General features: G+C 42.6%; 2 protein-coding genes and 1 pseudogene across 4 annotated transcripts in view; 2 read left to right on the top strand and 1 right to left on the bottom strand.

Moving 5' to 3' along the window:
* The window catches only part of LOC308088219 (sodium/hydrogen exchanger 9B2-like), a 14,099-nt pseudogene extending 11,524 nt beyond the window's left edge, over positions 1-2,575 (top strand). The window contains exon 7 of the transcript XR_013935087.1: positions 2,210-2,575. The product of XR_013935087.1 is annotated as a sodium/hydrogen exchanger 9B2-like (transcript). The remainder of the gene's footprint in view (positions 1-2,209) is intronic.
* Positions 1-26,511, bottom strand: part of LOC308088592 (uncharacterized protein) — a 234,271-nt gene that overhangs the window by 22,693 nt on the left and 185,067 nt on the right. The gene's annotated exons all lie outside the window — the stretch shown is intronic.
* The window catches only part of LOC308088487 (uncharacterized protein), a 131,144-nt gene continuing 121,960 nt past the window's right edge, over positions 17,328-26,511 (top strand). For both annotated transcript variants that reach the window (XM_080432953.1, XM_080432952.1), the window contains exon 1: positions 17,328-17,413. The gene's annotated coding sequence lies outside the window, so the exon portion shown is untranslated. The remainder of the gene's footprint in view (positions 17,414-26,511) is intronic.

Genomic DNA, 26,511 nt, shown 5'->3' with positions numbered 1-26,511 from the left:
GGAGTGCTTCCAGTTTACAGTACTTTTACTTCTTCTCCATTACATCTCAGAGGCAGATAGTGTACTTTTACTCCACTACAATTATTTGAAAACTTTAGTTACTTTGTAGATTTTGATTATTATTACAAAACATACATTAACCACTTCAGCCCTATATACATTTCGGACAAAATAGCCGATCCACAAGCTTGTAGATCTGCTGTTTTCAAAAGATTTTTATACATTTTAAAAGTTGAAATGGGACATTCTGCAGAACCACTTTATAACCACTTAAACCATCAACACTTAGTAAACTTGACCTTTGGCCTCTATGCCTGGTCTACCAGCTTGTCAGCTTGTAGATCTGCTATTTTCGGCAAATACAGTACATATTACTGTATTATTTACACACCATAAAGCATTGTATGATACATATATATATACTCATTTGACGGCATAACAAAGCAACAGGTAGTATATGCACATGTGTCACTTTTCCACCGAGACACGCCCCCTCATCTAGACTTAGTGGTAAAACATTGAGCAGTATGGAGCGTTGGACACGCCCCCCTCATCTAGACTGAGTGGTAAAACATTGAGCAGTATGGAGCGTTGGACACGACCCCCTCATCTAGACTGAGTGGTAAAACATTGAGCAGTATGGAGCGTTGGACACGCCCCCCTCATCTAGACTGAGTGGTAAAACATTGAGCAGTGGAGCGCTGGACACGCCCCCCTCATCTAGACTGAGTGGTAAAACATTGAGCAGTGGAGCGCTGGACACGCCCCCTCATCTAGACTGAGTGGTAAAACATTGAGCAGTATGGAGTGTTGGACACGCCCCCTCATCTAGACTGAGTGGTAAAACATTGAGCAGTGGAGCGCTGGACACGCCCCCCTCATCTAGACTGAGTGGTAAAACATTGAGCAGTATGGAGCGTTGGACACGCCCCCTCATCTAGACTGAGTGGTAAAACATTGAGCAGTATGGAGCGTTGGACACGCCCCCCTCATCTAGACTGAGTGGTAAAACATTGAGCAGCATGGTGGAGCGCTGGGGTTAGGAAGTGCTTGTTGGAAATCACTCAACGGTCAACGGTGCGTACTTGACCTGTTTCTAAATGTCACATGATGCAGGAGGCAGCAGGACGTTGTGTTATAGAAAACGAGCGCTTCCAAACTCTGACACTTAGAAAAAGAATCACCTGCACAGAATGTATTGACAGAAAGAAGCTCATAACGTACTGTATGTCGTGGATTTTTAGAAGAGATCCAGTACAACTAAAAGACAAGTCATTTTATGTTGGATGTTGGGTGTTGCGCTCTGACAATAGCAGATCTACAAGCTCACAACGCGTCTCAGTGCTACACGTTGTGAGTAGATCTGCTATTTTCAGTATTCAACCAAGTGTAAAATCAGTCATTACCACGTCATCAAGACCAGACAAAATATTATTTTGTTGACAAAATCAACTGTAAGTTTAGTGGACTAAAACTAGACTAAAACCAATACATTTCAGATTACTAAAATATGACAAAAACTAAATGACGTTTTATTCAAAAGACTAAAACTATAACTATACTAGTTCTGGACGGATGGTGGTGGAAAGTAACTAAGTACATGTACTCAAGTACTGTACTTATAAGCAGTGGCGTACCCACCATAGAGGCAGGGCAGATGGCCGCCTGCCCAACTAAAAGCCTCCCCTAGAAAATAAAGTAAAAGACTGAAAAACAGGCAGTGAAAAAAATCCAAAGAGAATAGTGGCCGTCGGACCTCCTCGTCCATTCACGCGGGCAGGCAGCCAATCACTACCGTATCCATTTAGCAGAGCGACGTCGCCTATAGGGATGCAAATGTATGCCTTTATCTTCATGGGGTGCCAGGAGTGTCAGGGTCTGGGCCATCACCTGTACTCACCTGGCATAAAAGGGGCTCTGAGTCTGAGAGCAGCTTGAGCCATTAAACTACAACAGACCACCGCTGAATAATTGATTGATTGATTATACTTGCATATTGTTTTTATTAACGTTTTTCAGTTTTGTAGTCAGTGTAGTGTTGTTGCTAACTTGTTTCCCCCGAGATTTCCCCCCGAGATTTTTCCCCGAGGGGGGGGGGGGGTTAGAGAAAAAAAAACTCGCCTGCCCTAAATGTAATTTCTGGGAACGCCACTGCTTATAAGTACAATGTTGACGGATTTGATTGACACCCGTCTTCATTCTTCCTCAGCTGAGGAGCCAGAGGGCGGGGCCACTCATCCAGACGACGCTCTGATTGGTCAGGAGAAGATGGGCGCCACCTACGAGAGCAAGCTGTGAAGCTCCCGATTGGACGGACCGTCTCTACGACACATCGTATCGTTTTTACTTAAAAATATCGTAGTTTATGTGTTTCTATATAATATCTCATTCATATCATATTCAGGCCTCATAAGATTATTAATACTTTCATCTGGATGAAATGTTTCCTATATTGTTGCCTCGTTCTCTGATTCATGTTTGTTTTTTATTTTATATTCAGCCGTTATAAAATGTAATAAAATGTAATAAAATGCTGAAATACAGAATATTAAGTGGAATAAATTGACAAACGGTTTCTGCATTGTGTTTATATTTTGATTAAAATGGCTGTAAAGTAACACAAGGCAAGACTAAGTGGTTGGTTGGAGGGAGGACAGGTCGGTCAAATAGCCGTCTTATAAAACCAGATTATTTCATTAAAATCAGTCTGCCTCGTGTGTGTGTGTGTGTGTGTGTGTGTGTGTGTGTGTGTGTGTGTGTGTGTGTGAGAGACTAATGTCCGAGGTCGCCTCTTATGCGCATAACAGCAAAGGCAGCGGCAACACTGGACCGAGCTAAGACTGCATGTCTCCCTGTTGCAGACCATTCTGTCTCTCACTCTGTGTTCAAAAATGTTGCTTTAGTGGATCTGATATCAAAAGATATCTCTTCTATTTTCAGGTCCTCCATCATGCTGTATAAGCATTCTACTGTGAAGCCAAGCATGTTTAGCCTGTGTAACGATGATTCTGTGTTCTCTTACATTTCAGCTAACACCCCTGATGTCATTGTTGTTAATGAAAACCATAGGGAGGTGTTCATTCTCGAGGTCGGCTGTACTTTTGATTACAGCTTAGAGGAAGCCTTCCTAACCAAAGTGTTAAAATATCATCAGCTAGAGCAGACCATCTCTCAGCTAGGCTACAGATGTAAACTTTTGTTTTTTATCTTTGGTAGTCTAGGCTACGTGCACAAGTTGGTTGTGAGGGGCCTTCAAATGGCCGGCCTCTCCAAAAGGAGGGCTAAACAATTAGCAAGGTACTGCTCAATATCAGCTATTATAGGAAGCCGCTCAATTTGGAGGAGGCGTTGTTTCCTTTACCCATGATTGTTGTCCGCTGTGTTCGACAAGTATGCTATCCTTTGTTTTTTATGTAACAATGCTCTGCCTTACATGCACTTTGTAACTGTCTGTTTTCCCTTTATCTGACTGCACTGACAGTGTGTATGTCCTTTGTACATCTTGTACTTCTGTTTATGTGGACATGTGTGTGTGTGTGTGTGTGTGTGTGTGTGTGTGTGTGTGTGTGTGAGTGAGAGATAGACAAAACAGTCAGTGCTGATCCCCTGATGTCTCTGACCAGACTGTTGGTGCCATCTAGTGGCCATCTGTCTCTACTGCAGCTGTACTGTTTGAATGTTGCCTGTCTGCCTGCCTGCCTGTCTACCTGCCTGCCTGCCTGCCTGTCTACCTGCCTGCCTGCCTGCTTGCCTGTCTACCTGCCTGCCTGCCTGCTTGCCTGTCTACCTGCCTGCCTGCCTGTCTACCTGCTTGCCTGCCTGTCTACCTGCCTGCCTGCCTGCCTGCCTGTCTACCTGCTTGCCTGTCTGCCTGTCTACCTGCCTGTCTGCTTGCCTGCCCTTCCCTCCGTCTGTCTGTTTGAATACCAGCAGGTAGCTATAATTGTAACTTTTGGAAAAAAGACAAATCTCTCCTCAGAATGCTATGAGTCGACATGAATTAAGGAATGAATTAACAACATGAATGCTGCCTGTAACTGCACATTATTCCTGTTCGCTGACGCCTCGGCACTCCTGGTATTGAGGAAGCTCTCAGCTCTGAACTCACCAAAATCCGTAATTATAACGTACAGTATGTTGTTAGGAATGTATTAGGATTGAAGGTTTAGTTTGAGCACGGTTCAGTGTCTGACAGTTTTAGAATAACTCAACCTTTAATATGTCTTAGCCTTTATGAAACCATACAATACATAGTCTTATGGCTAAGTTACAGCATACTTTATGAAACCATACAATACATAGTCTTATGTCTAAGTTACAGAATACTTCAACAGTTTTGAATGCAACTCAACCCTGTGTGTGTGTGTGTGTGTGTGTGTGTGTGTGTGTGTGTGTGTGTGTGTGTGTGTGTGTGTGTGTGTGTGTGTCTCTCTCCAATAATTAAACACACCTTCTCACAGACAAGACAATGCATAGCGAGTACTGTCAATTTAAAAGACTCATTTATGCTTCATCATGGTGTCACACGCCTAAAACAGCCGAGATCTACAAGCTCACAACGCCTCGCATCGCACCTCATGGTGAGCTTGTAGATCTGCCATTTTCATCAAAGGCAAGTCCTTCAGTCACTCACCACCTCTCTCTCTCTCTCTCTCTCTCTCTCTCAATTCAATTCAATTCAATTCAAATATGCTTTATTGGCATGACAAGCATTCTTAAATTGCCAAAGCATTACATACATTATGATACAAAATAATAATACATATTCAGAATCATAACAAATAATACGAACAAGACAAACATAAGCAAAATGACATTAGTCTATTAATTGTAGTAGACTTATAGTGTTCACCCATTGTCCCTCATTTTGTGACAGGCTGCTACATATTTTGCTGCCAACCTTGAACATTCGGCTTTCTCACCTAATAAGTAGGGGATTGCCTGGATAGAGTCAAACTGTATCTTTGTTTTTGTTATTTTTGTGAATTTAGGATAGTAATCTTCTCTTATGTGTTTATATTTGTCACATGCAGTCAAGAAGTGGAGCTCTGTCTCCACCACTCCTTGACCACAGTGAGAGCACAGCCTGTCCTCTCTGGGCAGCCAGGTTTGTCTATACACGAATCCACGGAGCGCTGCCCTGCGCGCAGCCATTGCTGCGGTGTCAACGCTCCGCGGACGCGACACCGCAGCAATGGCCGCCTACAGGCAGCTACAGGCAGCGCGTCTGTGGATTCGTCTATATCGGCCTTTCTCGATGGCTAGGCTGTGCTCACTGAGTCTGTACATTGTTAAGGTTTTTCTCACTTTGTTATCAGTCACCATGCTCAAATATTCTGCCACGGTGTATTGTCTGTTTAGGGCCAGATAGCAATTAAGTTTACTTTGGGTCTTTGTTGTTTCGATCCAATAGTTCTCGTATTTTTGTTTCTGTTGATTAATAATTTGGTTGGGTCGGATTTGTTGGGGAGTGATGTCACTGTCCGGAGGCTGGTTATTGTTAGGATTGTCTATAGGGGCTGATGTTGGTTTGTTCTCTCTCTCTCTCTCTCTCTCTCAGAGGGGAGTGTTGTAGGAAATGCACTCAGGTGTGTGTGGGAGGAGGGGTGTGGCTTAATAATGACATCATGCAGGTGTGTGTGTGTGTGTGTGAGAGAGAGGTAACACAGTGTGTCACAACAACACAGAACTGCAGCAGTGAACAGAGTGACTCCATTATGAGACAACATGTGTAAGTTTTGATAAGTTTTAATGATCCTCAGAGCTCTATAACTCTATAGCTCTATGGTTCCATACATTGGCATTAAAGCTGTAAATGTGTCACATTTAATGATAAAAGTTGTTGCTTTGTTTACTTGGTGTTGTTGTGGTTAGCCTAGCTGTTAGCCTAGCCGTGAGGAGAGAAATTAAAACGTGTCAAGTTGCATTTGGAGAGAAGCAGATCTACAAGCTCACAACATGTCACTCTGCAACGCGTTGTGAGCTTGTAGATCGGCTGTTTTCTGCACACAGGCAAGTATAAATCACCTTTCAGACAACACGAGGAGATTAACATGTTAATATTAGATGTTTCCCCTCTTTCTATTTGAATCTCATGACATTGATGGAAGCTTTGAAGCATTTAAGTTTTAAGCTCTCAGTGAACTTGTAGATCTGGTTTAACACTGTCGTATGAAGGAGCATAAATTAGACATTACTCTCTGTCTGCCTGCCTGCCTGTCTGTCTGTCTGTCTGGAACACAGTTAACATGCAGTATAAACAGTGAAACAGTCCTGACTCCATTTTGTTTTGCAACGTCAAATCAAAGCTTAAAGATGAATGTAGGATAAGATTTGTGCGTGTGTGTGTGTGTGTGTGTGTGTGTGTGTGTGTGTGTGTGTGTGTGTGTGTGTGTGTGTGTGTGTGTGTGTGTGTGTGTGTGTGTGTGTGTGTGTGTGTGTGTGTGTGTGTGTGTGTGTGTGTGTGTGTGTGTGTGTGTGTGTGTGTGTGTGGTTCCTCTTGTTAAAGTTCCTTTAATGAATGTCAGTATGATGTGTGTCTCATGACACTGTGTGGTTAACTCATTCACTGCCAGATAAACACATCCTCTATGCTGCCCCTTGTCAGTGATTTACGAGTGTTTTCACCTTTATGACAAATCATAGAATCTTCTTCTTCACAACGATCCCCCCGCCGATGGCTTTAAAAGACGTAGGAGGGTCTCAGAGACTCTGAGAAAACGTTGTGCCGCCACGATAATCTGTTCCATAGATATTATTAGAGTTGTTTTCTCCCTATGACCCACACAAAGTACCATTTACTTGTATAACGAGGCAATAAGGAAAAACCAGACTCAGAAGACAGGCAGCCATGGATGTTATGAAAGATCTTGTATTCAGATCAGAGAGAAATAGAAGGTTACAGTGTCACAGGTATTAACGCATCATCGGTCGTCCGTCTCTCTGTAGTGTAACAGAGAAAGCACTAGGCTTTAACAGTGTCCAGTAACATAAACATATGACATCATAGGATGTGACATAGATGAGGTTCCGGGCGAAGGTGGACTTCTCGGATTGGATGAGAGCGATGATTACGTCGTCGTCTGATGAGGATGATGATGGTAGATGATGAAGATGATGATGATGGTGTGACAGTTTATCTCTGGACAACAGCGTCCCCATGTCTGGGTCAACACGTTGACATCGGCTGACCTGTCACTGGTCAGAGGTGATTTGGTGACATGGGTGTAAGACAGCTGTAGAAAGGATTAGCGTGGAAAAGAACACCGATATAGTGTTCTCAAAACATAGATAGCCACAGAAAAAGCCTGCAGCATGGGTTTGACCTTGGCTTGCACACAGAGAGACTGGTAGTAGAGAGTACATTTAACATGACTGTATTACAGGCCCAAAAAGACATCATTATTAATAGGACATTTTAACCAGGTTAATGGACCCTAGACACATTATGATAATTAAGATAAGAGATTAACTCTATCAGATATGAATGAGGGATGATTTTCACCACAAAACAACACAAAGCAGAGAAAGGGCCTTTTTGTGAATGAGCTGTTTTCTATTGCTGTTTCTGTGTCTCCCTGACAGTCAGATATATAACATGTACCCCCCCCCCTCTGCCACTCAGGTAGAAGAGCTCATCTACATGTCTGGATGACATCTCACACTGAATGTCTTCTCAGCGCCTCAAGCTGAACACACCACACTGAGCTTCTCTTCTTCAGGTAAGTCCTGACATCCTGTTTCTACATTGAAGCCATATTCACCTTATTCCTGACCTTCTCCAGGGCACCACCATTGCCTCTTACAGGGGGCGCCGTTGAGTTTTTCTCTGTATGCTGCTTCATTCAATATTTGTCCACTTCCTCCCTAGTAGGCTACTGCATAGATATAGAAACCTAGATAACACACCGGTCCATAGATATAGAAACCTAGATACCTCATTGGTCCATAGATATAGAAACCTAGATACCACGTTGGTCCATAGATATAGAAACCTAGATACCACGTTGGTCCATAGATATAGAAACCTAGATACCACATTGATCCATAGATATAGAAACCTAGATACCTCATTGGTCCATAGATATAGAAACCTAGATACCACGTTGGTCCATAGATATAGAAACCTAGATACCACGTTGGTCCATAGATATAGAAACCTAGATACCACATTGGTCCATAGATATAGAAACCTAGATACCTCATTGGTCCATAGATATAGAAACCTAGATACCTCATTGGCCCATAGATATAGAAACCTAGATACCTCATTGGTCCATAGATATAGAAACCTAGATACCTCATTGGTCCATAGATATAGAAACCTAGATACCTCATTGGTCCATAGATATAGAAACCTAGATACCTCATTGGTCCATAGATATAGAAACCTAGATACCTCATTGGTCCATAGATATAGAAACCTAGATACCACGTTGGTCCATAGATATAGAAACCTAGATACCACATTGGTCCATAGATATAGAAACCTAGATACCTCATTGGTCCATAGATATAGAAACCTAGATACCTCATTGGCCCATAGATATAGAAACCTAGATACCTCATTGGTCCATAGATATAGAAACCTAGATACCTCATTGGTCCATAGATATAGAAACCTAGATACCACATCGGTCCATAGATATAGAAACCTAGATACCACATTGGTCCATAGATATAGAAACCTAGATACCTCATTGGTCCATAGATATAGAAACCTAGATACCACATTGGCCGCTGCAGTTCATTGGAACGACCTGTATCGCGGCCGCCATATTAGAGGTCACTCCAATGAACTGCAGCGGCCAATGAGGTATCTAGGTTTCTATATCTATGGACCAATGAGGTATCTAGGTTTCTATATCTATGGGCCAATGAGGTATCTAGGTTTCTATATCTATGGACCAATGAGGTATCTAGGTTTCTATATCTATGGGCCAATGAGGTATCTAGGTTTCTATATCTATGGACCAATGAGGTATCTAGGTTTCTATATCTATGGACCAATGAGGTATCTAGGTTTCTATATATATGGACCAATGAGGTATCTAGGTTTCTATATCTATGGACCAATGAGGTATCTAGGTTTCTATATCTATGGACCAATGAGGTATCTAGGTTTCTATATCTATGGACCAATGAGGTATCTAGGTTTCTATATCTATGGACCAATGAGGTATCTAGGTTTCTATATCTATGGACCAATGAGGAATCTAGGTTTCTATATCTATGCTACTGCAAGTGTAATGCAGGGAATCAGTTTGTTGCCAGATTTTGCAAAAGAAACAAGCGGCCAGGTCTATGAAAACAAGCCCAAAAGAAGCAACTAGGCTCAGTTCGGCTATTTGAAAATAGCAGATCAACAAGCTCACAATGGATCACAACACGACACGTTGTGAGCTTGTAGATCGGCTATTTTCCAAAAATATTGGAAAAAAATAACATTTTCTTTAAAATATTGTAGAATATTTAGGTTATTTAGGTTAAGACTTGTACAGGGGCCGGTTTGGAATTGCAGCCTCCTGGAGTTTTTTTTAGGGCAGTTTTGAAAGTGAGTAGGGTTTTACACTCCTTTACTCCTTTTGGTAGGGCATTCCACATTAATTGGTAGGGCATTCCACATTAATTGGTAGGGCATTCCACATTAATTGGTAGGGCATTCCACATTAATTGGTAGGGCATCTTGATGAGAAATGTTCTATCATGATGAGACAGTCTTAAGGCAGGTACACATTGCAGGACCTTAACGTGGTCGGGGGGTCATCTGATCGTTAAGCATAACACACTGCAGGAGTTTATTTCTTGAAATCGGCTGTCATAATATCGTTGTGGTCTTCACAACAGGATTGATCCCCGACAAGGGCTGACACACTGTAGGATAGTTCACTAGGATGCTATCTCCAGAGTCAGACCCAATACATACATTTGAGTTTATTCCAATTCATTTTAATCGACGTATCCCGTGATATGCCTCTCTCCCTCTCCCTCTCCCCCCTCTCTCGCTCTTTCTCTCTCTCTCTCTCTCTCCCTCTCTCTCTCCCCCCTCTCTCGCTCTTTCTCTCTCTCTCTCTCTCTCCCTCTCTCTCTCTCTCCCTCTCTCGCAGTCAAGTGCGCAGAAGCCGTCAGTGACAGCGTTGCCATGTCCGCTTATTATAAGCGACTTTGGGCTTGTTTTTCTGTAGAGTTGCTTGTAAATATTGGTTGTTGCGGGGTGCATTTTTTTGGGCTTATTTGTGTAGTTGCTTATTTGGCCTTGTTTCCTAATGTTGTTTAAACCAGTGGTTTAAACAACACATAATATGTATTTGTCCGCAGACCCCCCTTCTGTAAATATGTTGTGCCATCACTGACCCCCATACAAGATTTGTGTGGATTTGGAAAATATTCCACAATTTTCTCAAGATTTTTATTTGAAAATAGCTGCGACGCGATGTGAGCTTGTAGATCGGCTATTTTCAAATATCCAATGTATTTGTAAATAGGTTTAAAGTGCTCAAGTGGCCTTTTCTTGGGCTTGTTTTCATAGACCTGGTTGCTTATTTCTCTCGCAACATCTGGCAACGCTGTTCATAACAGCGTGCACATGCTGCACACTCACACACACACACACACACACACACAGAGCTCGCTCTTGCTCTCACTCTCTGTCTGTCTGTCTCTCTCTCTCTCTCTACAATTCCTCTAAAATAAACAGCCCACCAGGCTCGCTCACTCTCTCATTTTGTTTTATAATGTTAACTTAATACAGGACTGGACGGTAATATTGCGGTAGGGACTGTTTGTTGTGGTCAGATCCAGCGACGCTCCCCTGGCCACGGTGGCTGTAATGTGCTCTCATTGGCTGTAGCGTGGATCTCCTCGCAGACCCTTTCATAATGTATGATACTGTCCGATCTCCTGTCTGGGACAGAGCTGAATATCTAACATGGTAGTTATCTGAAAACGGTCGGAAAGCCGTCGCAGAGCGGATAATCGCGGCCACATCGTCTCGCGGAACCTTTCACACAGAGCGAGCATTATCTCGCAGATCAAAGGCCGATCTGCGTCAGATCGGGAGGTTTTGTCGGCGAGCGCCAAAAAATGTCGGCGACAGCAATCTCGGACCCAATCTCCTGCAGTGTGTACGGGCCCTTAGACCTTGCATAGTTGTGATGTAAGATATGTGGAACAATGGAAAAAGAAAGGTCAGAGTCCAAACCATCATGTACCTGTATGTACATGATGAGTGATTAGATAATAATAAAGAGAATGACAGGATTTAAAGGAATGCAGTGTCACAACTACTTTCATTCAAAGAGGCTCCTAACTTTAATCAGAGGTGAGACCATGTATAAGCTGGAGGTCTGATGGTGATTGTGGACCCAGGCTGTGGATCAATGGTTTCCACTGATTATGATGGTGGAGTGTTATTATAGTTATATTGTTATGTTTGGACACTTTCTGAAACACTTTCTCTCAATGGAGAAACAAGCTTTACTTGTCCAGTTCTGCTCCTTTGCTTTTGTATCAAATGGATCCTTCTGAACAGATCTGTTTGTGATCTTTTCCTACAGTTTAATTGTCTGACCACATGCACCACATATGAACCCTTTGTCTTAAACAATAGAAGGTTTCTCCAACAAAGGATTAAACACACATTTTGCTATTTTCAGTGATTTAAGGTATATAGCTATTATCAAACATTACTTCTAGCTGTCTCACCTGATGTAATCATATACAGTACCATGTACAATACCACACATCTCCTGCTACATATTAATGAGCATGTCATCCTGTCACTTATTACTCCTCCTCCCACATGAACATCACATTATTAAACATGATTTATACTTCATCATACAACAGCAGATCTACAAGCTCTCGGTGAGCTTGTAGATCTGTTTTAACACCATCATATGAAGGAGCATACATTGGACATGACTGACTGACTGACTGACTGACTGACTGTCTGTCTGACAACACGAGTGAGCAAGACTTTGTGAGGTGGAAAACCGGCATATTTTTGGCCTTAAATTCTCCCGTAGGCCAACGTCCAAGTCACATTATCAAGCAATCCTATACGGCAATCCTATATACCTATATTTGGTCGGAGCTTTGATAAATCTTACGGCTGAAACCGAGCGTCATTTAAATAACACGCCCTTAAATATTCTCCAAACGCCCCGATTTTACGACATGAAGAATTGGAATACGACCAAAACATTTAATGGAAAAGAGTTTCCCCCGCCCGCCTCACTGCCTGTCAAGTCCCACACGACACACACACACACGTTGATAAGTTGAAATCAGGTTGATGATGCTAACAGAGGGGGAGGTGTCAAGTTGTTGTCTGACAGATCAGGCATCCAATCAGGTTCTCTGATGCCTGATTGTTCCTGATGAGCTGGCCTGGACTGGCTGGGTGTGTGTCTCTGTCTGAGGGTTTAGGAACAACACACAGGTGTGTGTGGGAGGAGGGGAGTGGCATAATGACACTGCGCGTGTGTGTGTGCGCGCGTGTGTGTTTGCGTGTGTGTGTATGTGTGTGTGGTGTAGGAACTTCAGACTTCAGGTGACATTCAGTACAAACAGTTCTGACTATGAATGTAGGATAAGATTATTATCTGTCTGCCTGGGGCGGGGGGGGGTGTGTGTGTGTGTGTGTGTCATATTGGCCCATTTCCACTCCGCTCCCTTACTGACTTAGGCATGTGTTCATGTGAAGTCTGTCTGTCTGACAGACAACACGTGTGACTTTTTGAGGTGTGTGTGTGTGAAAATAGACGATCTACAAGCTCAAAACGTGTCACTCTGCAACATGTTGTGAGCTTGTAGATCTGCTGTTACCGGTGAGCAGCATCAGAACACAGCTAACAGAGGGGGAGGAGTCAATGTGTTGACTGACAGATCAGTTATGAGCTACTTATGTGTGTGTGTGTGTTGACAGTAGTGGCTCAGACGGTAGAGCGGCCATCTTGGAACCAGAAGGTTCCTGGTTGGATCCCTGGAACCCATGTGTTAGTGTCAAAGTGTCCTTGAGCAAGACACTGAACCTCCAACTGCTCCTGATGAGCAGGTTGGTGCCTTGCATGCTTTCCTCCTCATGTTGTGAGCTGACAGACTGACAGATCAGGCATCCAATCAGGTGCTCTGGTTAGACAGACAACCATACCCACCTACTAAGCATGTCACATTAGATGACGCTGTGTGTGTGTGTGCGTGTGCGTGTGTGTGTGTGGACTGAACTGAGGCTGCAAGGGAAGACTGCATGTCTCCCCGCTGCGGACCATTCTGTCTCGCACTCTGTGTTAAAAAATGTAGCTTTAGACGAATGCATTGTTGTCTTTACTCTGAAAGCGAGGTTGCAGGTTTTACCATCCAAACTTAAAGGGATACTTCACTTTCGGGCCGGGGACACATTTAAAAAAAATATTAAAAATAAATGAAAAAAGTTATGGAAAATTCATGGCCCCCTCACGCATTAGAGTGTCCTACTAATGTGTGAGGGGGCCATGAATTTTCCATAACTTTTTTCATTTATTTTTAATATCTTTTTTAAATGTGTCCCCGGCCCGAAAGTGAAGTATCCCTTTAACCTCTCCATCTGGTTTCCAGGCAACCATGCTCCTCACTGTATACATCATGGTCATGAACAAATAGCTGAAACCATGTCCAACATCTTAAATGGGTGCCATGTATACAGGGGACTTTACATATGTAGGCATGACAGACTTTTTGAGGTGTGTGTGAAAATAGCCGATCTACAAGCTCACAACGTGTCACTCTGAAACATGTTGTGAGCTTGTAGATCTGCTGTTACCGGTGAGCAGCATCAGAACACAGCTAACAGAGGGGGAGGAGTCAATGTGTTGACTGACAGATCAGTTATGAGTGTGTGTGTGTGTGTGTGTGTGTGTGTGTGTGTGTGTGTGTGTGTGTGTGTGTGTGTGTGTGTGTGTGTGTGTGTGTGTGTGTGTGTGTGTGTGTGTGTGTGTGTGTGTGTGTGTGTGTGTGTGTGTGTGTGTGTGTGTGTGTGTGTGTGTGTGTGTGTGAACTTGCTCACTACTAACTATTTTAAATTAAAAAAAAATTATCTTCAAATCAACGGTACTGCAATGGGCAGCACCATGGCTCCTAATTATGCCAACTTGTATATGGGTTTGTTTGAGCTCTCTTATGTACTGGACTCTGAGGTGAACCCCTACTATTCCCACATACTTAGTTATCAGAGATATATTGATGACATTTATCGTGTGGAATGGTACGTCTGAAAACTTGGACCTTTTCCATAATTACTTAAATTCATGCACTGAACACAGTTGAAGTTCACTCTTGAACATAGTGACTCCTACATTAGTTTTCTAGATGTCCTAATAACTAAGAAAGGAGGTTCCTTACAGACAGATTTATACCGGAAGCCCACCGACAGGAACACTTTACTCCATGGTGACAGCTTCCATCCTGGTCACCTCATTAGAAGCCTTCCCATCAGCCAGTTCCACACGGCTAGAAGGATCTGTAGCACAGATGAAGGTTATCAGACACAAGCAACTGATTTAACAAACCGTCTTCTGTCACGAGGGTACAAACCTGAATGGGTTCATACTGCATCTAAGAGTTTTGAATCTGTTACACAGGAAGAGTGTCTGAACCCAGTTAAACGCTCTAAACAAAAAAACATTTCTCCTCTGTGTATTACTAGATATTCTAACCTATGGGTGCTGAATTTAGAAAGATCCTCTACAAACATTGGCATATTGTTGACACTGATCCTAAATTAAAAGTGGTCTTTAAAGAGCCCCCGAAGTTGGTTTTCAAACGTTCCCCTAACTTAAGAGACCAACTCATATGCTCTTACACCCCCTCCACCACCCCCTCTACCTTTTTATCAAACATCTCTGCTGGTAACTATAAGTGTTCAAATTGTACTCAATGTAGCTATACCTCTAAATGTCAATCTTTTACTCACCCTCACTTTGGGAAGCAGCTGCCCATAAAAGGAGTGATCACATGTTCCACAACTTTTGTTGTTTACCTGATAAAATGTCCTTGTGGACTTTCATATGTGCGCAAAACCAGTAGAGCCCTACATACTCGCATAAGTGAACACAGAAGTAACATTAGGTGTGGGGACGAACGAAACCCAGTAGCAGCTCGTTTCAAGAAAATGGGACACGCTACTGGGGCATAGAGAAGGTAGATAGGCCCCCTCGAGGGGGCGATCAGAATCGATTATTACTGCAACGAGAATCCTTCTATATATATACATTAAATACCATGGCCCCTCATGGGCTGAATGAGGAGTTTGACGTTAAACCTTTTCTGTAATAGCTTTTCACTTTTAATTTATTTTTTCTCTTTAATTTTTCTCTTTATTATACTGTCTTTTTGTCTATGCCTTCCCTATGGTACCATATTTGTGTACTTGTTCACTTATTTGATCTGTGCATCTATGCCTTGAGTGATATTATATATCTATTTGGAGCCTGTAAATGATTGCTCTATTCCTAATATGTCTTTTTTGGGATCCCAAAAACACCCATGTACTGCCTACAATTAGTCCATCCCCTGGAACCCATGTGTTAGTGTCAAAGTGTCCTTGAGCAAGACACTGAACCTCCAACTGCTCCTGATGAGCAGGTTGGTGCCTTGCATGCTTTCCTCCTCATGTTGTGAGCTGACAGACTGACAGATCAGGCATCCAATCAGGTGCTCTGGTTAGACAGACAGCCATGTACCCACCTACTAAGTATGTCACGTTAGATGGAGCTTTGTATGCGTGTGTGCACGTGCACATGTGTGTGTGTGTGTGGTCCGTCAGTATCAATTCCTCTTGTTAAAGTTTCAACACAACTAAAGTAAAGACGAGACAAAGTTCCTTTAATGAATGTGATATAATAGTGATGCTAGGGTTCAAGTGGCGTACTGTGGCCCCTGTAGTAACTCTGAGGACCCACTAGGGGGGGGGGGGGGGTGTGTGTGTGTGTGTGTGTGTGTGTGTGTGTGTGTGTGTGTGTGTGCGGCAGCTGTTACAATTCATAACATACAAACATGACCCGCTTTATTTACTTCAGTCTGTATTAGTAGCTTAATGACTAGTATTACAATTCTATTGTCTTTTTTTATGTCCAATGTATTTGTATTTAAGTTCATAAAGTTAACATAAGTATAACTAAATGCATTTGAAATTAAATAAAAATGTCACTTTTCAGGATTCTAATTCAAAAATAGCAAATAAATATCTGGATTCCAATTCAAAAGTAGCAAAAATAGCAGATATACAAGCTCAAAACGCGTCACACTTCGATGTGTTTTGATCTTGTAGATCTGCTATTTTTGCTACTTTTGTGTGACATAGAATGGTGAAAAAAGTAGAAATAGGGACACAGAGTATATGCAATGTGTCCCTCTGGAGTGAGAGTGTAAATATATATATATATATATATATATATATATATATATATATATATATATAGAATGATCATCCAGACAGTTCAGTTAATCACTACGTTGTGCCGTCTCTCAAAACTGGTTGACTCTCTGTGTCAACCAGTGATGTCACTGTAACGTAAAGGGTGCCATTTTGACTGCCACTGCAGTCAAAATGGCACCCTTTAGGTTTCACCACATTTGGTGACCTATCGAGTTCTGTGATCTGCTGTCACTGCAGTGTGGGAAGGTGACAGAATTTGACAAGACCACATGTTGTGGTGTAACACATAGTGTGTGTGTGTGAGTGTGACACGACACGACACTAACACAACACACACACTCCAACAAACTAAAGGATATACAGTCAACATTTGTCGTTTGTGGTCGGCCCGTCATCATGGAAATGTGCTTCCTGTCAATTCAGAAAGACAGGAAACTGATGCTAGTCTCTGATTCACCACAAAGAGTGCATCCACACATGAGATGCAAGTTGACGCTCGGAAGTCTGAAGTCCCACCTGAAAGTCTGAAAGCATATCCGGGTTCCGCTCTTCCTTGAGTAACGGCCAGAAATGGCCGGAACCAGAACAAGGGCTTGCGACGCTAGCGTCAACTTGCATCTCATGTGTGGATGCACCCAAAGAGTGCTGTGTGCAAACGTACCTTCTGTTTATGGAAGAAACCAATAATGAGGGGGGGGGGGGATTATTGATGGATGAATTGTGGCATAATTAGAATAATAATATATGTTTTGACTGATGATATCATCATGAGATCATTAAAGTACATGTTGTAAAAACAACAACAATAACCGTACTGTATCATAACATAAATAAATAAATATCCAGATACCCACCTCTCCTGCCCCACCCTCGTTTGAATGGCAGTGACATCACTGGTAGACACAGAGAGACGTTTAGAGAGACGGCACAACGTAGTGTTGAACTGAACTGTCTGGATGATCATTCACACAGAGAGTAAAGGTTCATGTAAGCTCTACGGTAAGTACTTTTTTTTTTTACAGTTCCCAAATTCTGTCCGAACCCGACCATGCCTGACCCGGCCCGACGTTTTCGGGACGAAAAGGCTAGGCTTGTGGAGACCATGAGCATATAACTCTACTTTGTGTAAAACTTTTGAATGAACAATTGAACATGTGACGTTACCATTTCATCATCTCTGAGTCTGTTCTCTCTCACTCACTCTCTGATAGGATTTCACATGTAAGAGCAAATGTTTTTTGGTTTTTTTGTTGTTGTTTTTTTCAAGCACTGCTGCTGTGCTGTTTTGGTTTGTGTTGTTCAGGCTAACATGGACTGTTGTTGTTGTTGTTGTTGTTGTTGTGTACCATACAACTAGATAGTTAGTGTTTTAGTTAATTTTAGTTAATTCTGCATCTTTTATTGTGAACAGTCACATCATTGAGGTGTAAGAGATGCACCAACTGTATGACGTAGGAACACCTTAATGTCACACTTTAAGGCCCCCTGTGCCCCCCTTGCTGAAAACCACTGTGTTTTACATGTTTTGTTTCAGTTTCTAAATGGTTTTTAAATGATGTGATTATTTTTTATGCTACTGCCTATTGCAGCACTTTGAGTTTTTCACAAATGTAAAGTGCATTATAAATAAAATAAATTATTATTATTACTATTATTATTATTATTTTCTTCATCTCAATATAAAAACTAAAGACAGCACAGCTTAGGCTACTCTTTCTTTACCATCTAAAACCAAACTCTGAGCTGATGTGACATCAGAGGCTGCCTCGCCCAAACCTCCACCTACAACATACATGGGCAACTGGGGGCCCTTCACTTAATGTGGCCCCCACCTTCACTTAATGCGGCCCCCACCTTCACTTAATGCGGCCCCCACCTTCACTTAATGCGGCCCCCACCTTCACTTAATGTGGCCCCCACCTTCACTTAATGCGGCCCACACACCTTCACTTAATGTGGCCCCCACCTTCACTTAATGTGGCCCCCACCTTCACTTAATGCGGCCCACAGGTTAATATCAGAATAGTGATATATTATTGATTTCAGCTGTTATGATTCCAAACATGCAAACATGACCCGCTTTAATTACTTCAGTCTATATTAGTAGCTTAATGACTAGTATTAAAATTCTATTTGTCCAATGTATTTAAGTTCATAAAGTTAACATAAGTATAACTAAATGCATTTCAAATTAAATAAAAATGAAACTTTTCAGGATTAAAATTCAAAAATATCAACAAAAAAAAATCTGGATTCCAATTCAAAAATAGCAGATCTACAAGCTCAAACCGCTTCGCACTGCGACGCGTTTTGAGCTTGTAGATCGGCTACTTTTGCGTGACATAAAATGGTGATGTACGGCATTAATTTACTAAAAAAGTTAAAATACAGAGATAAGAGGTGTCTGCCTGACAGTATATGTAATGTGTTCCTCTGGAATGAGTGTAAATATAGTGGCCCTCTACATCATCAAAGTTGCATCATCCCTGCTCTAGAGGCTTCTCAATGCACAGAAACAAACAGATTGAACCACTGAGCAGTAAACTAACTAGTAATGATATTACTACCATTTTACTACCATACAGTACTTATATTATTACCATACAGTAGTTATATTACTACCATACAGTACTTATATTACTACCATACAGTAGTTATATTACTACCATACAGCCTGAAAACCATGTTTTAATTCAATAAAAGTTACATTTCCCAGTAGGTTTGTATTGTCTTTACAACATGCTAGCACATACTGTAGGCGTGTGCATATCACACCAATATGCCTTGACACGCTTTTATTGTTTTTTCACACACACACACACACACACACACACACACACACACACACACACACACACACACACACACACACACACACACACACACACACACACACACACACACACACACACACACACACACACACACAGTGGTTTTCAGTGAACAGGGAGGTGTTCCACACAGACTGTGGTCTCAGGTGGACAGGGAGGTGTTCCACACAGACTGTGGTCTCAGGTGGACAGGGAGGGTGTTCCACACAGACTGTGGTCTCAGGTGGACAGGGAGGTGTTCCACACAGACTGTGGTCTCAGGTGAACAGGGAGGTGTTCCACACAGACTGTGGTCTCAGGTGAACAGGGAGGTGTTCCACAGACTGTGCTCTCAGGTGGACAGGGAGGGTGTTCCGAGGTTGGGGGCGGTCGAGCAGAAAGCCTGGTCGCCCCCCATGGTACGTAGGTTGGCCTTGTGGGTTTTGAGGAGGTTTGTGTTTGTAGAACGGAGGTCGTGAGTCGAGGGTTGTGGGGAGACTAACTCCTTGAGGTAGGAAGGAGCGTTGCCGTGGATGCACTGATGATATCAAGGGGTTTCCTGTTTACCAGTGTTGCCATGTCTGCTTATAATAAGTGACTTGATTCTTACGTTTAGTTGCTTATTTTGGCTTTTGTCATGTCAAGGACCCCCAGATTATCTATGTATTTGTCCGTGGACCCCTATTTGAAAATATCTTGTGCCAGGGACCCCATACAAGATGTTTCAAAAATATTCAAAAAATCTCACTTTTCACCCCAATGTTATTTGAAAACACCAGATCTACAAGCTCGCAACATGTCGCGATGTGACACGTTGTTAGCTTGTAGATCTGCTTTTTTTTCCAAACAGCTCATGTAAAGTGGTAAAACTTAGCCTAGTCGCTTTTTGGGGGGCGTGTTTTCAAAGACCTGGCCGCTTGTTTCTCTGGCAAAATCTGGCAACACACTGATTACCTGCATTTACACCTGTAGTCCACTAGGGAGGAAGTGAAATAAAGACATACACTATAGACCAATTATTTGTTTACAAACATTGAGACTGGACGCACAGGTGACTGTTTCATGTAATCAATTCCCAACAGATCCCCAAACCTGCTGTTTTGTGGAGCGCTGGTTTCACTTCATTCAACCTCCTCTGTGTGTTGGCTAGTGGTGAGCCTTAGGGCACGTACACACTGTAGGAGATTTGGTCCCATTATGCTGTCAGGACCTTTTTTGGGGCTCGCCGACAAAACCCCCCGATCTGACGCAGAGGCGTGCATGGCCGGATTTTTTTTGTTGCAAAAGCGCACCAGAGTAGTGACTGTATGCATTACTGTAGTGACTACAGTAATAGCTATATTAGCAAGTAATATAAAGGCCTTAAAAACAAGGCTCCAGACATCATCCCAAAACAAATTAGTAAGGCTACTGCTTGGCCTCACATCTACAACCCATCTAACACCTGCTCATTATGCTAGGGTAGGATGGCTCAGGGTAGAGGACAGCCTGCATCATACATGGGCAACTGGCGGCCCGGGGGCCACATGCGGCCCACAGGTTAATATCAGAATATTGATATATTATTGATTATCAGCTGTTATGATTCCTAACATACAAACATGACCCTCTTTAATTACTTCAGTCTATATTAGTAGCTTAATGACTAGTATTAAAACTCTATTGTCTTTTTTTTATGTCCAATGTATTTGTATTTAAGTTCATGAAGTTAACATAAGTATAACTAAATGCATTTGAAATTAAATAAACATTTAACTTTTCAGGATTCCAATTCAAAAATAGCAAAAAAAAATCTGGATTCCAATTCAAAAGTAGCAAAAATAGCAGATCTACAAGCTCAAAACGCGTCACGCTGCAACGCGTTTTGAGCTTGTAGATCGGCTATTTTTGCTACTTTTGTGTGACATAGAATGGCGAAAAAAGTTAAAATACGGACACAGAGTATATGCAATGTGTCCCTCTGGAGTGAGAGTGTAAATATAGTGTCTCTCTACATCATCACCTCTGTCCTACATGAACCTTTCCTCTCTGTGGAGGTGGAATGATCATCCAGACAGTTCAGTTAATCACTACGTTGTGCCGTCTCTCAAAGTGTGTGTGTGTGTGTGTGTGTGTGTGTGTGTGTGTGTGTGTGTGTGTGTGTGTGTGTGTGTGTGTGTGTGTGTGTGTGTGTGTGTGTGTGTGTGTGTGTGTGTGTGTGTGTGTGTGTGTGTGTGTGTGTGTGTGTGTGTGTGTGTGTGTGTGTGTGTGTGTGTGTGTGTGCGCGCTAAACGCACACACACTAAACCAAACTAAAGGAAATACAGTCAACATAAGACAAGATGGCAAAAAAGAAAAGGGCGGGGGGGGGGGGGGGGGGGTACAGCCGTTCGTTTGAGGTCGGCCCGTCTTCGTGGAAATGTGCTTCCTGTCAGTTCAGAACAACAGGAAACTGATGCTACAGTCCCTGATTCACCAGAACGAGTTAGAGCTACTGTTTTATCGTCTGTCTGTCTGTCTGTCATTGATACATCACAGAGTGCTGTGTGCAAACCTACCTTTTGTTTTGGATTAAACCAATAACGATGGGGGGGGGGGATCATCATCATGAGATCATTAATTTGACTGCCAGAGTATTTTCATAAAGTACTCCCCCAGTGCCAGCGATTTTCGTGTTTTTTTGTTTTGTTATTTTGTTATTTAATTTTCATATAGATTGTCTAGATTGTCTCATACGATCGTTCCACCACTAGAGAGCAGCTTCAGCACTTCATTCAACCTCTTCTGTGTGTTGGCTAGTGGTGAGCCTTAGGGCACGTACACACTGTAGGAGATTTGGTCCCATTATGCTGTCAGGACCTTTTTTGGGGCTCGCCGACAAAACCCCCCGATCTGACGCAGAGGCGTGCATGGCCGGATTTTTTTTTTTGCAAAAGCGCACCAGAGTAGTGACTGTATGCATTACTGTAGTGAATACAGTAATAGCTATATTAGCAAGTAATATAAAGGCCTTAACACATTGAATGCCAAAAACAGTCCGGACCGTTTTTGAGGGTCCAAACGAGAAGTGCCGAAAACGGTCCGGACCGTTTTTGACCCAATTCTATTTTTATACGAGTGGCCCACGTGGGGCGCTAAAACGAAACTTTGACATCACCCAAGGAGTTTCTGAGAAGAAGAGGCTGGATGTGGCTCCATGTCAAAAATCCTTCCGGTCGGCGTTTTCAATGTTATCTCCTTGACTAAAAGCTTAATATCTCCATTTCTTTTTAATGTGGTGGAAACGAGCCGTTTTCGATCGGCGATCACGCTGCAATGGAGGGTCGCGTTGGAAATATTATTGTTCCAGGCGTTAGTCGGGACCCTCCGCCGTCTCGCACGCACGCTTTGTTTACATGCACTTCCGCGTCTGGGCTTCTCACAGCACGAAACGTATAACGCAAGTGGATGGAAGAAATGCAGGCACTCAACGTATAATATTTTAATAAACCTCTGGCACCCAATGTGTTAAAAACAAGGCTCCAGACATCATCCCAAAACAAATTAGTAAGGCTACTGCTTGGCCTCACATCTACAACCCATCTAACACCTGCTCATTATGCTAGGGTAGGATGGCTCAGGGTAGAGGACAGCCTGCATCATACATGGGCAACTGGCGGCCCGGGGGCCACATGCGGCCCACAGGTTAATATCAGAATATTGATATATTATTGATTATCAGCTGTTATGATTCCTAACATACAAACATGACCCTCTTTAATTACTTCAGTCTATATTAGTAGCTTAATGACTAGTATTAAAACTCTATTGTCTTTTTTTTATGTCCAATGTATTTGTATTTAAGTTCATGAAGTTAACATAAGTATAACTAAATGCATTTGAAATTAAATAAACATTTAACTTTTCAGGATTCCAATTCAAAAATAGCAAAAAAAAATCTGGATTCCAATTCAAAAGTAGCAAAAATAGCAGATCTACAAGCTCAAAACGCGTCATGCTGCAACGCGTTTTGAGCTTGTAGATCGGCTATTTTTGCTACTTTTGTGTGACATAGAATGGCGAAAAAAGTTAAAATACGGACACAGAGTATATGCAATGTGTCCCTCTGGAGTGAGAGTGTAAATATAGTGTCTCTCTACATCATCACCTCTGTCCTACATGAACCTTTCCTCTCTGTGGAGGTGGAATGATCATCCAGACAGTTCAGTTAATCACTACGTTGTGCCGTCTCTCAAAATGTGTGTGTGTGTGTGTGTGTGTGTGTGTGTGTGTGTGTGTGTGTGTGTGTGTGTGTGTGTGTGTGTGTGTGTGTGTGTGTGTGTGTGTGTGTGTGTGTGTGTGTGTGTGTGTGTGTGTGTGTGTGTGTGTGTGTGTGTGTGTGCGCGCTAAACGCACACACACTAAACGCACACACACTAAACCAAACTAAAGGAAATACAGTCAACATAAGACAAGATGGCAAAAAAGAAAAGGGCGGGGGGGGGGGGGGGGGGGGTACAGCCGTTCGTTTGAGGTCGGCCCGTCTTCGTGGAAATGTGCTTCCTGTCAGTTCAGAACAACAGGAAACTGATGCTACAGTCCCTGATTCACCAGAACGAGTTAGAGCTACTGTTTTATCGTCTGTCTGTCTGTCTGTCATTGATACATCACAGAGTGCTGTGTGCAAACCTACCTTTTGTTTTGGATTAAACCAATAACGATGGGGGGGGGGGATCATCATCATGAGATCATTAATTTGACTGCCAGAGTATTTTCATAAAGTACTCCCCCAGTGCCAGCGATTTTCGTGTTTTTTTGTTTTGTTATTTTGTTATTTAATTTTCATATAGATTGTCTAGATTGTCTAGATTGTCTCATACGATCGTTCCACCACTAGAGAGCAGCTTCAGCACTTCATTCAACCTCTTCTGTGTGTTGGCTAGTGGTGAGCCTTAGGGCACGTACACACTGTAGGAGATTTGGTCCCATTATGCTGTCAGGACCTTTTTTGGGGCTCGCCGACAAAACCCCCCGATCTGACGCAGAGGCGTGCATGGCCGGATTTTTTTTTTTTGCAAAAGCGCACCAGAGTAGTGACTGTATGCATTACTGTAGTGAATACAGTAATAGCTATATTAGCAAGTAATATAAAGGCCTTAACACATTGAATGCCAAAAACGGTCCGGACCGTTTTTGAGGGTCCAAACGAGAAGTGCCGAAAACGGTCCGGACCGTTTTTGACCCAATTCTATTTTTATACGAGTGGCCCACGTGGGGCGCTAAAACGAAACTTTGACATCACCCAAGGAGTTTCTGAGAAGAAGAGGCTGGATGTGGCTCCATGTCAAAAATCCTTCCGGTCGGCGTTTTCAATGTTATCTCCTTGACTAAAAGCTTAATATCTCCATTTCTTTTTAATGTGGTGGAAACGAGCCGTTTTCGATCGGCGATCACGCTGCAATGGAGGGTCGCGTTGGAAATATTATTGTTCCAGGCGTTAGTCGGGACCCTCCGCCGTCTCGCACGCACGCTTTGTTTACATGCACTTCCGCGTCTGGGCTTCTCACAGCACGAAACGTATAACGCAAGTGGATGGAAGAAATGCAGGCACTCAACGTATAATATTTTAATAAACCTCTGGCACCCAATGTGTTAAAAACAAGGCTCCAGACATCATCCCAAAACAAATTAGTAAGGCTACTGCTTGGCCTCACATCTACAACCCATCTAACACCTGCTCATTATGCTAGGGTAGGATGGCTCAGGGTAGAGGACAGCCTGCATCATACATGGGCAACTGGCGGCCCGGGGGCCACATGCGGCCCACAGGTTAATATCAGAATATTGATATATTATTGATTATCAGCTGTTATGATTCCTAACATACAAACATGACCCTCTTTAATTACTTCAGTCTATATTAGTAGCTTAATGACTAGTATTAAAACTCTATTGTCTTTTTTTTATGTCCAATGTATTTGTATTTAAGTTCATGAAGTTAACATAAGTATAACTAAATGCATTTGAAATTAAATAAACATTTAACTTTTCAGGATTCCAATTCAAAAATAGCAAAAAAAAATCTGGATTCCAATTCAAAAGTAGCAAAAATAGCAGATCTACAAGCTCAAAACGCGTCATGCTGCAACGCGTTTTGAGCTTGTAGATCGGCTATTTTTGCTACTTTTGTGTGACATAGAATGGCGAAAAAAGTTAAAATACGGACACAGAGTATATGCAATGTGTCCCTCTGGAGTGAGAGTGTAAATATAGTGTCTCTCTACATCATCACCTCTGTCCTACATGAACCTTTCCTCTCTGTGGAGGTGGAATGATCATCCAGACAGTTCAGTTAATCACTACGTTGTGCCGTCTCTCAAAATGTGTGTGTGTGTGTGTGTGTGTGTGTGTGTGTGTGTGTGTGTGTGTGTGTGTGTGTGTGTGTGTGTGTGTGTGTGTGTGTGTGTGTGTGTGTGTGTGTGTGTGTGTGTGTGTGTGTGTGTGTGTGTGTGTGTGTGTGTGTGTGTGTGTGTGTGTGTGTGTGTGTGTGTGTGTGCGCGCTAAACGCACACACACTAAACGCACACACACTAAACCAAACTAAAGGAAATACAGTCAACATAAGACAAGATGGCAAAAAAGAAAAGGGCGGGGGGGGGGGGTACAGCCGTTCGTTTGAGGTCGGCCCGTCTTCGTGGAAATGTGCTTCCTGTCAGTTCAGAACAACAGGAAACTGATGCTACAGTCCCTGATTCACCAGAACGAGTTAGAGCTACTGTTTTATCGTCTGTCTGTCTGTCTGTCATTGATACATCACAGAGTGCTGTGTGCAAACCTACCTTTTGTTTTGGATTAAACCAATAACGATGGGGGGGGGGGATCATCATCATGAGATCATTAATTTGACTGCCAGAGTATTTTCATAAAGTACTCCCCCAGTGCCAGCGATTTTCGTGTTTTTTTGTTTTGTTATTTTGTTATTTAATTTTCATATAGATTGTCTAGATTGTCTAGATTGTCTCATACGATCGTTCCACCACTAGAGAGCAGCAAATAGCCAGCTTGATCAGCTTGATCACTCACTCGCCCTGCTCACACCCAGTCATACAGTCAAATACATCAAACCGGATGTGAAGTGGTCTCAGATTCTGTGATCGGCGAAAATTACGATGTGATACACGACGGCGATGACTGTTCGTCACCCAGACCATAGATTATAGAAGGGGAGGTCTCCGATCGTTTTTTATACCGTGTGAAAAACGTGTGTTTCCCTATTCTGGCCGAAAATGACTGTGGAAAAAAAAAAGAAAACCGGAAACGGAAATCGCG

Source organism: Gymnoscopelus braueri (assembly GCF_963280865.1).
Source record: "Gymnoscopelus braueri genome assembly, chromosome: 7".
In the NCBI taxonomy this organism is placed as follows: Eukaryota; Metazoa; Chordata; class Actinopteri; order Myctophiformes; family Myctophidae; genus Gymnoscopelus; species Gymnoscopelus braueri.
This window is presented reverse-complemented; position numbering and strand designations above follow the sequence as displayed.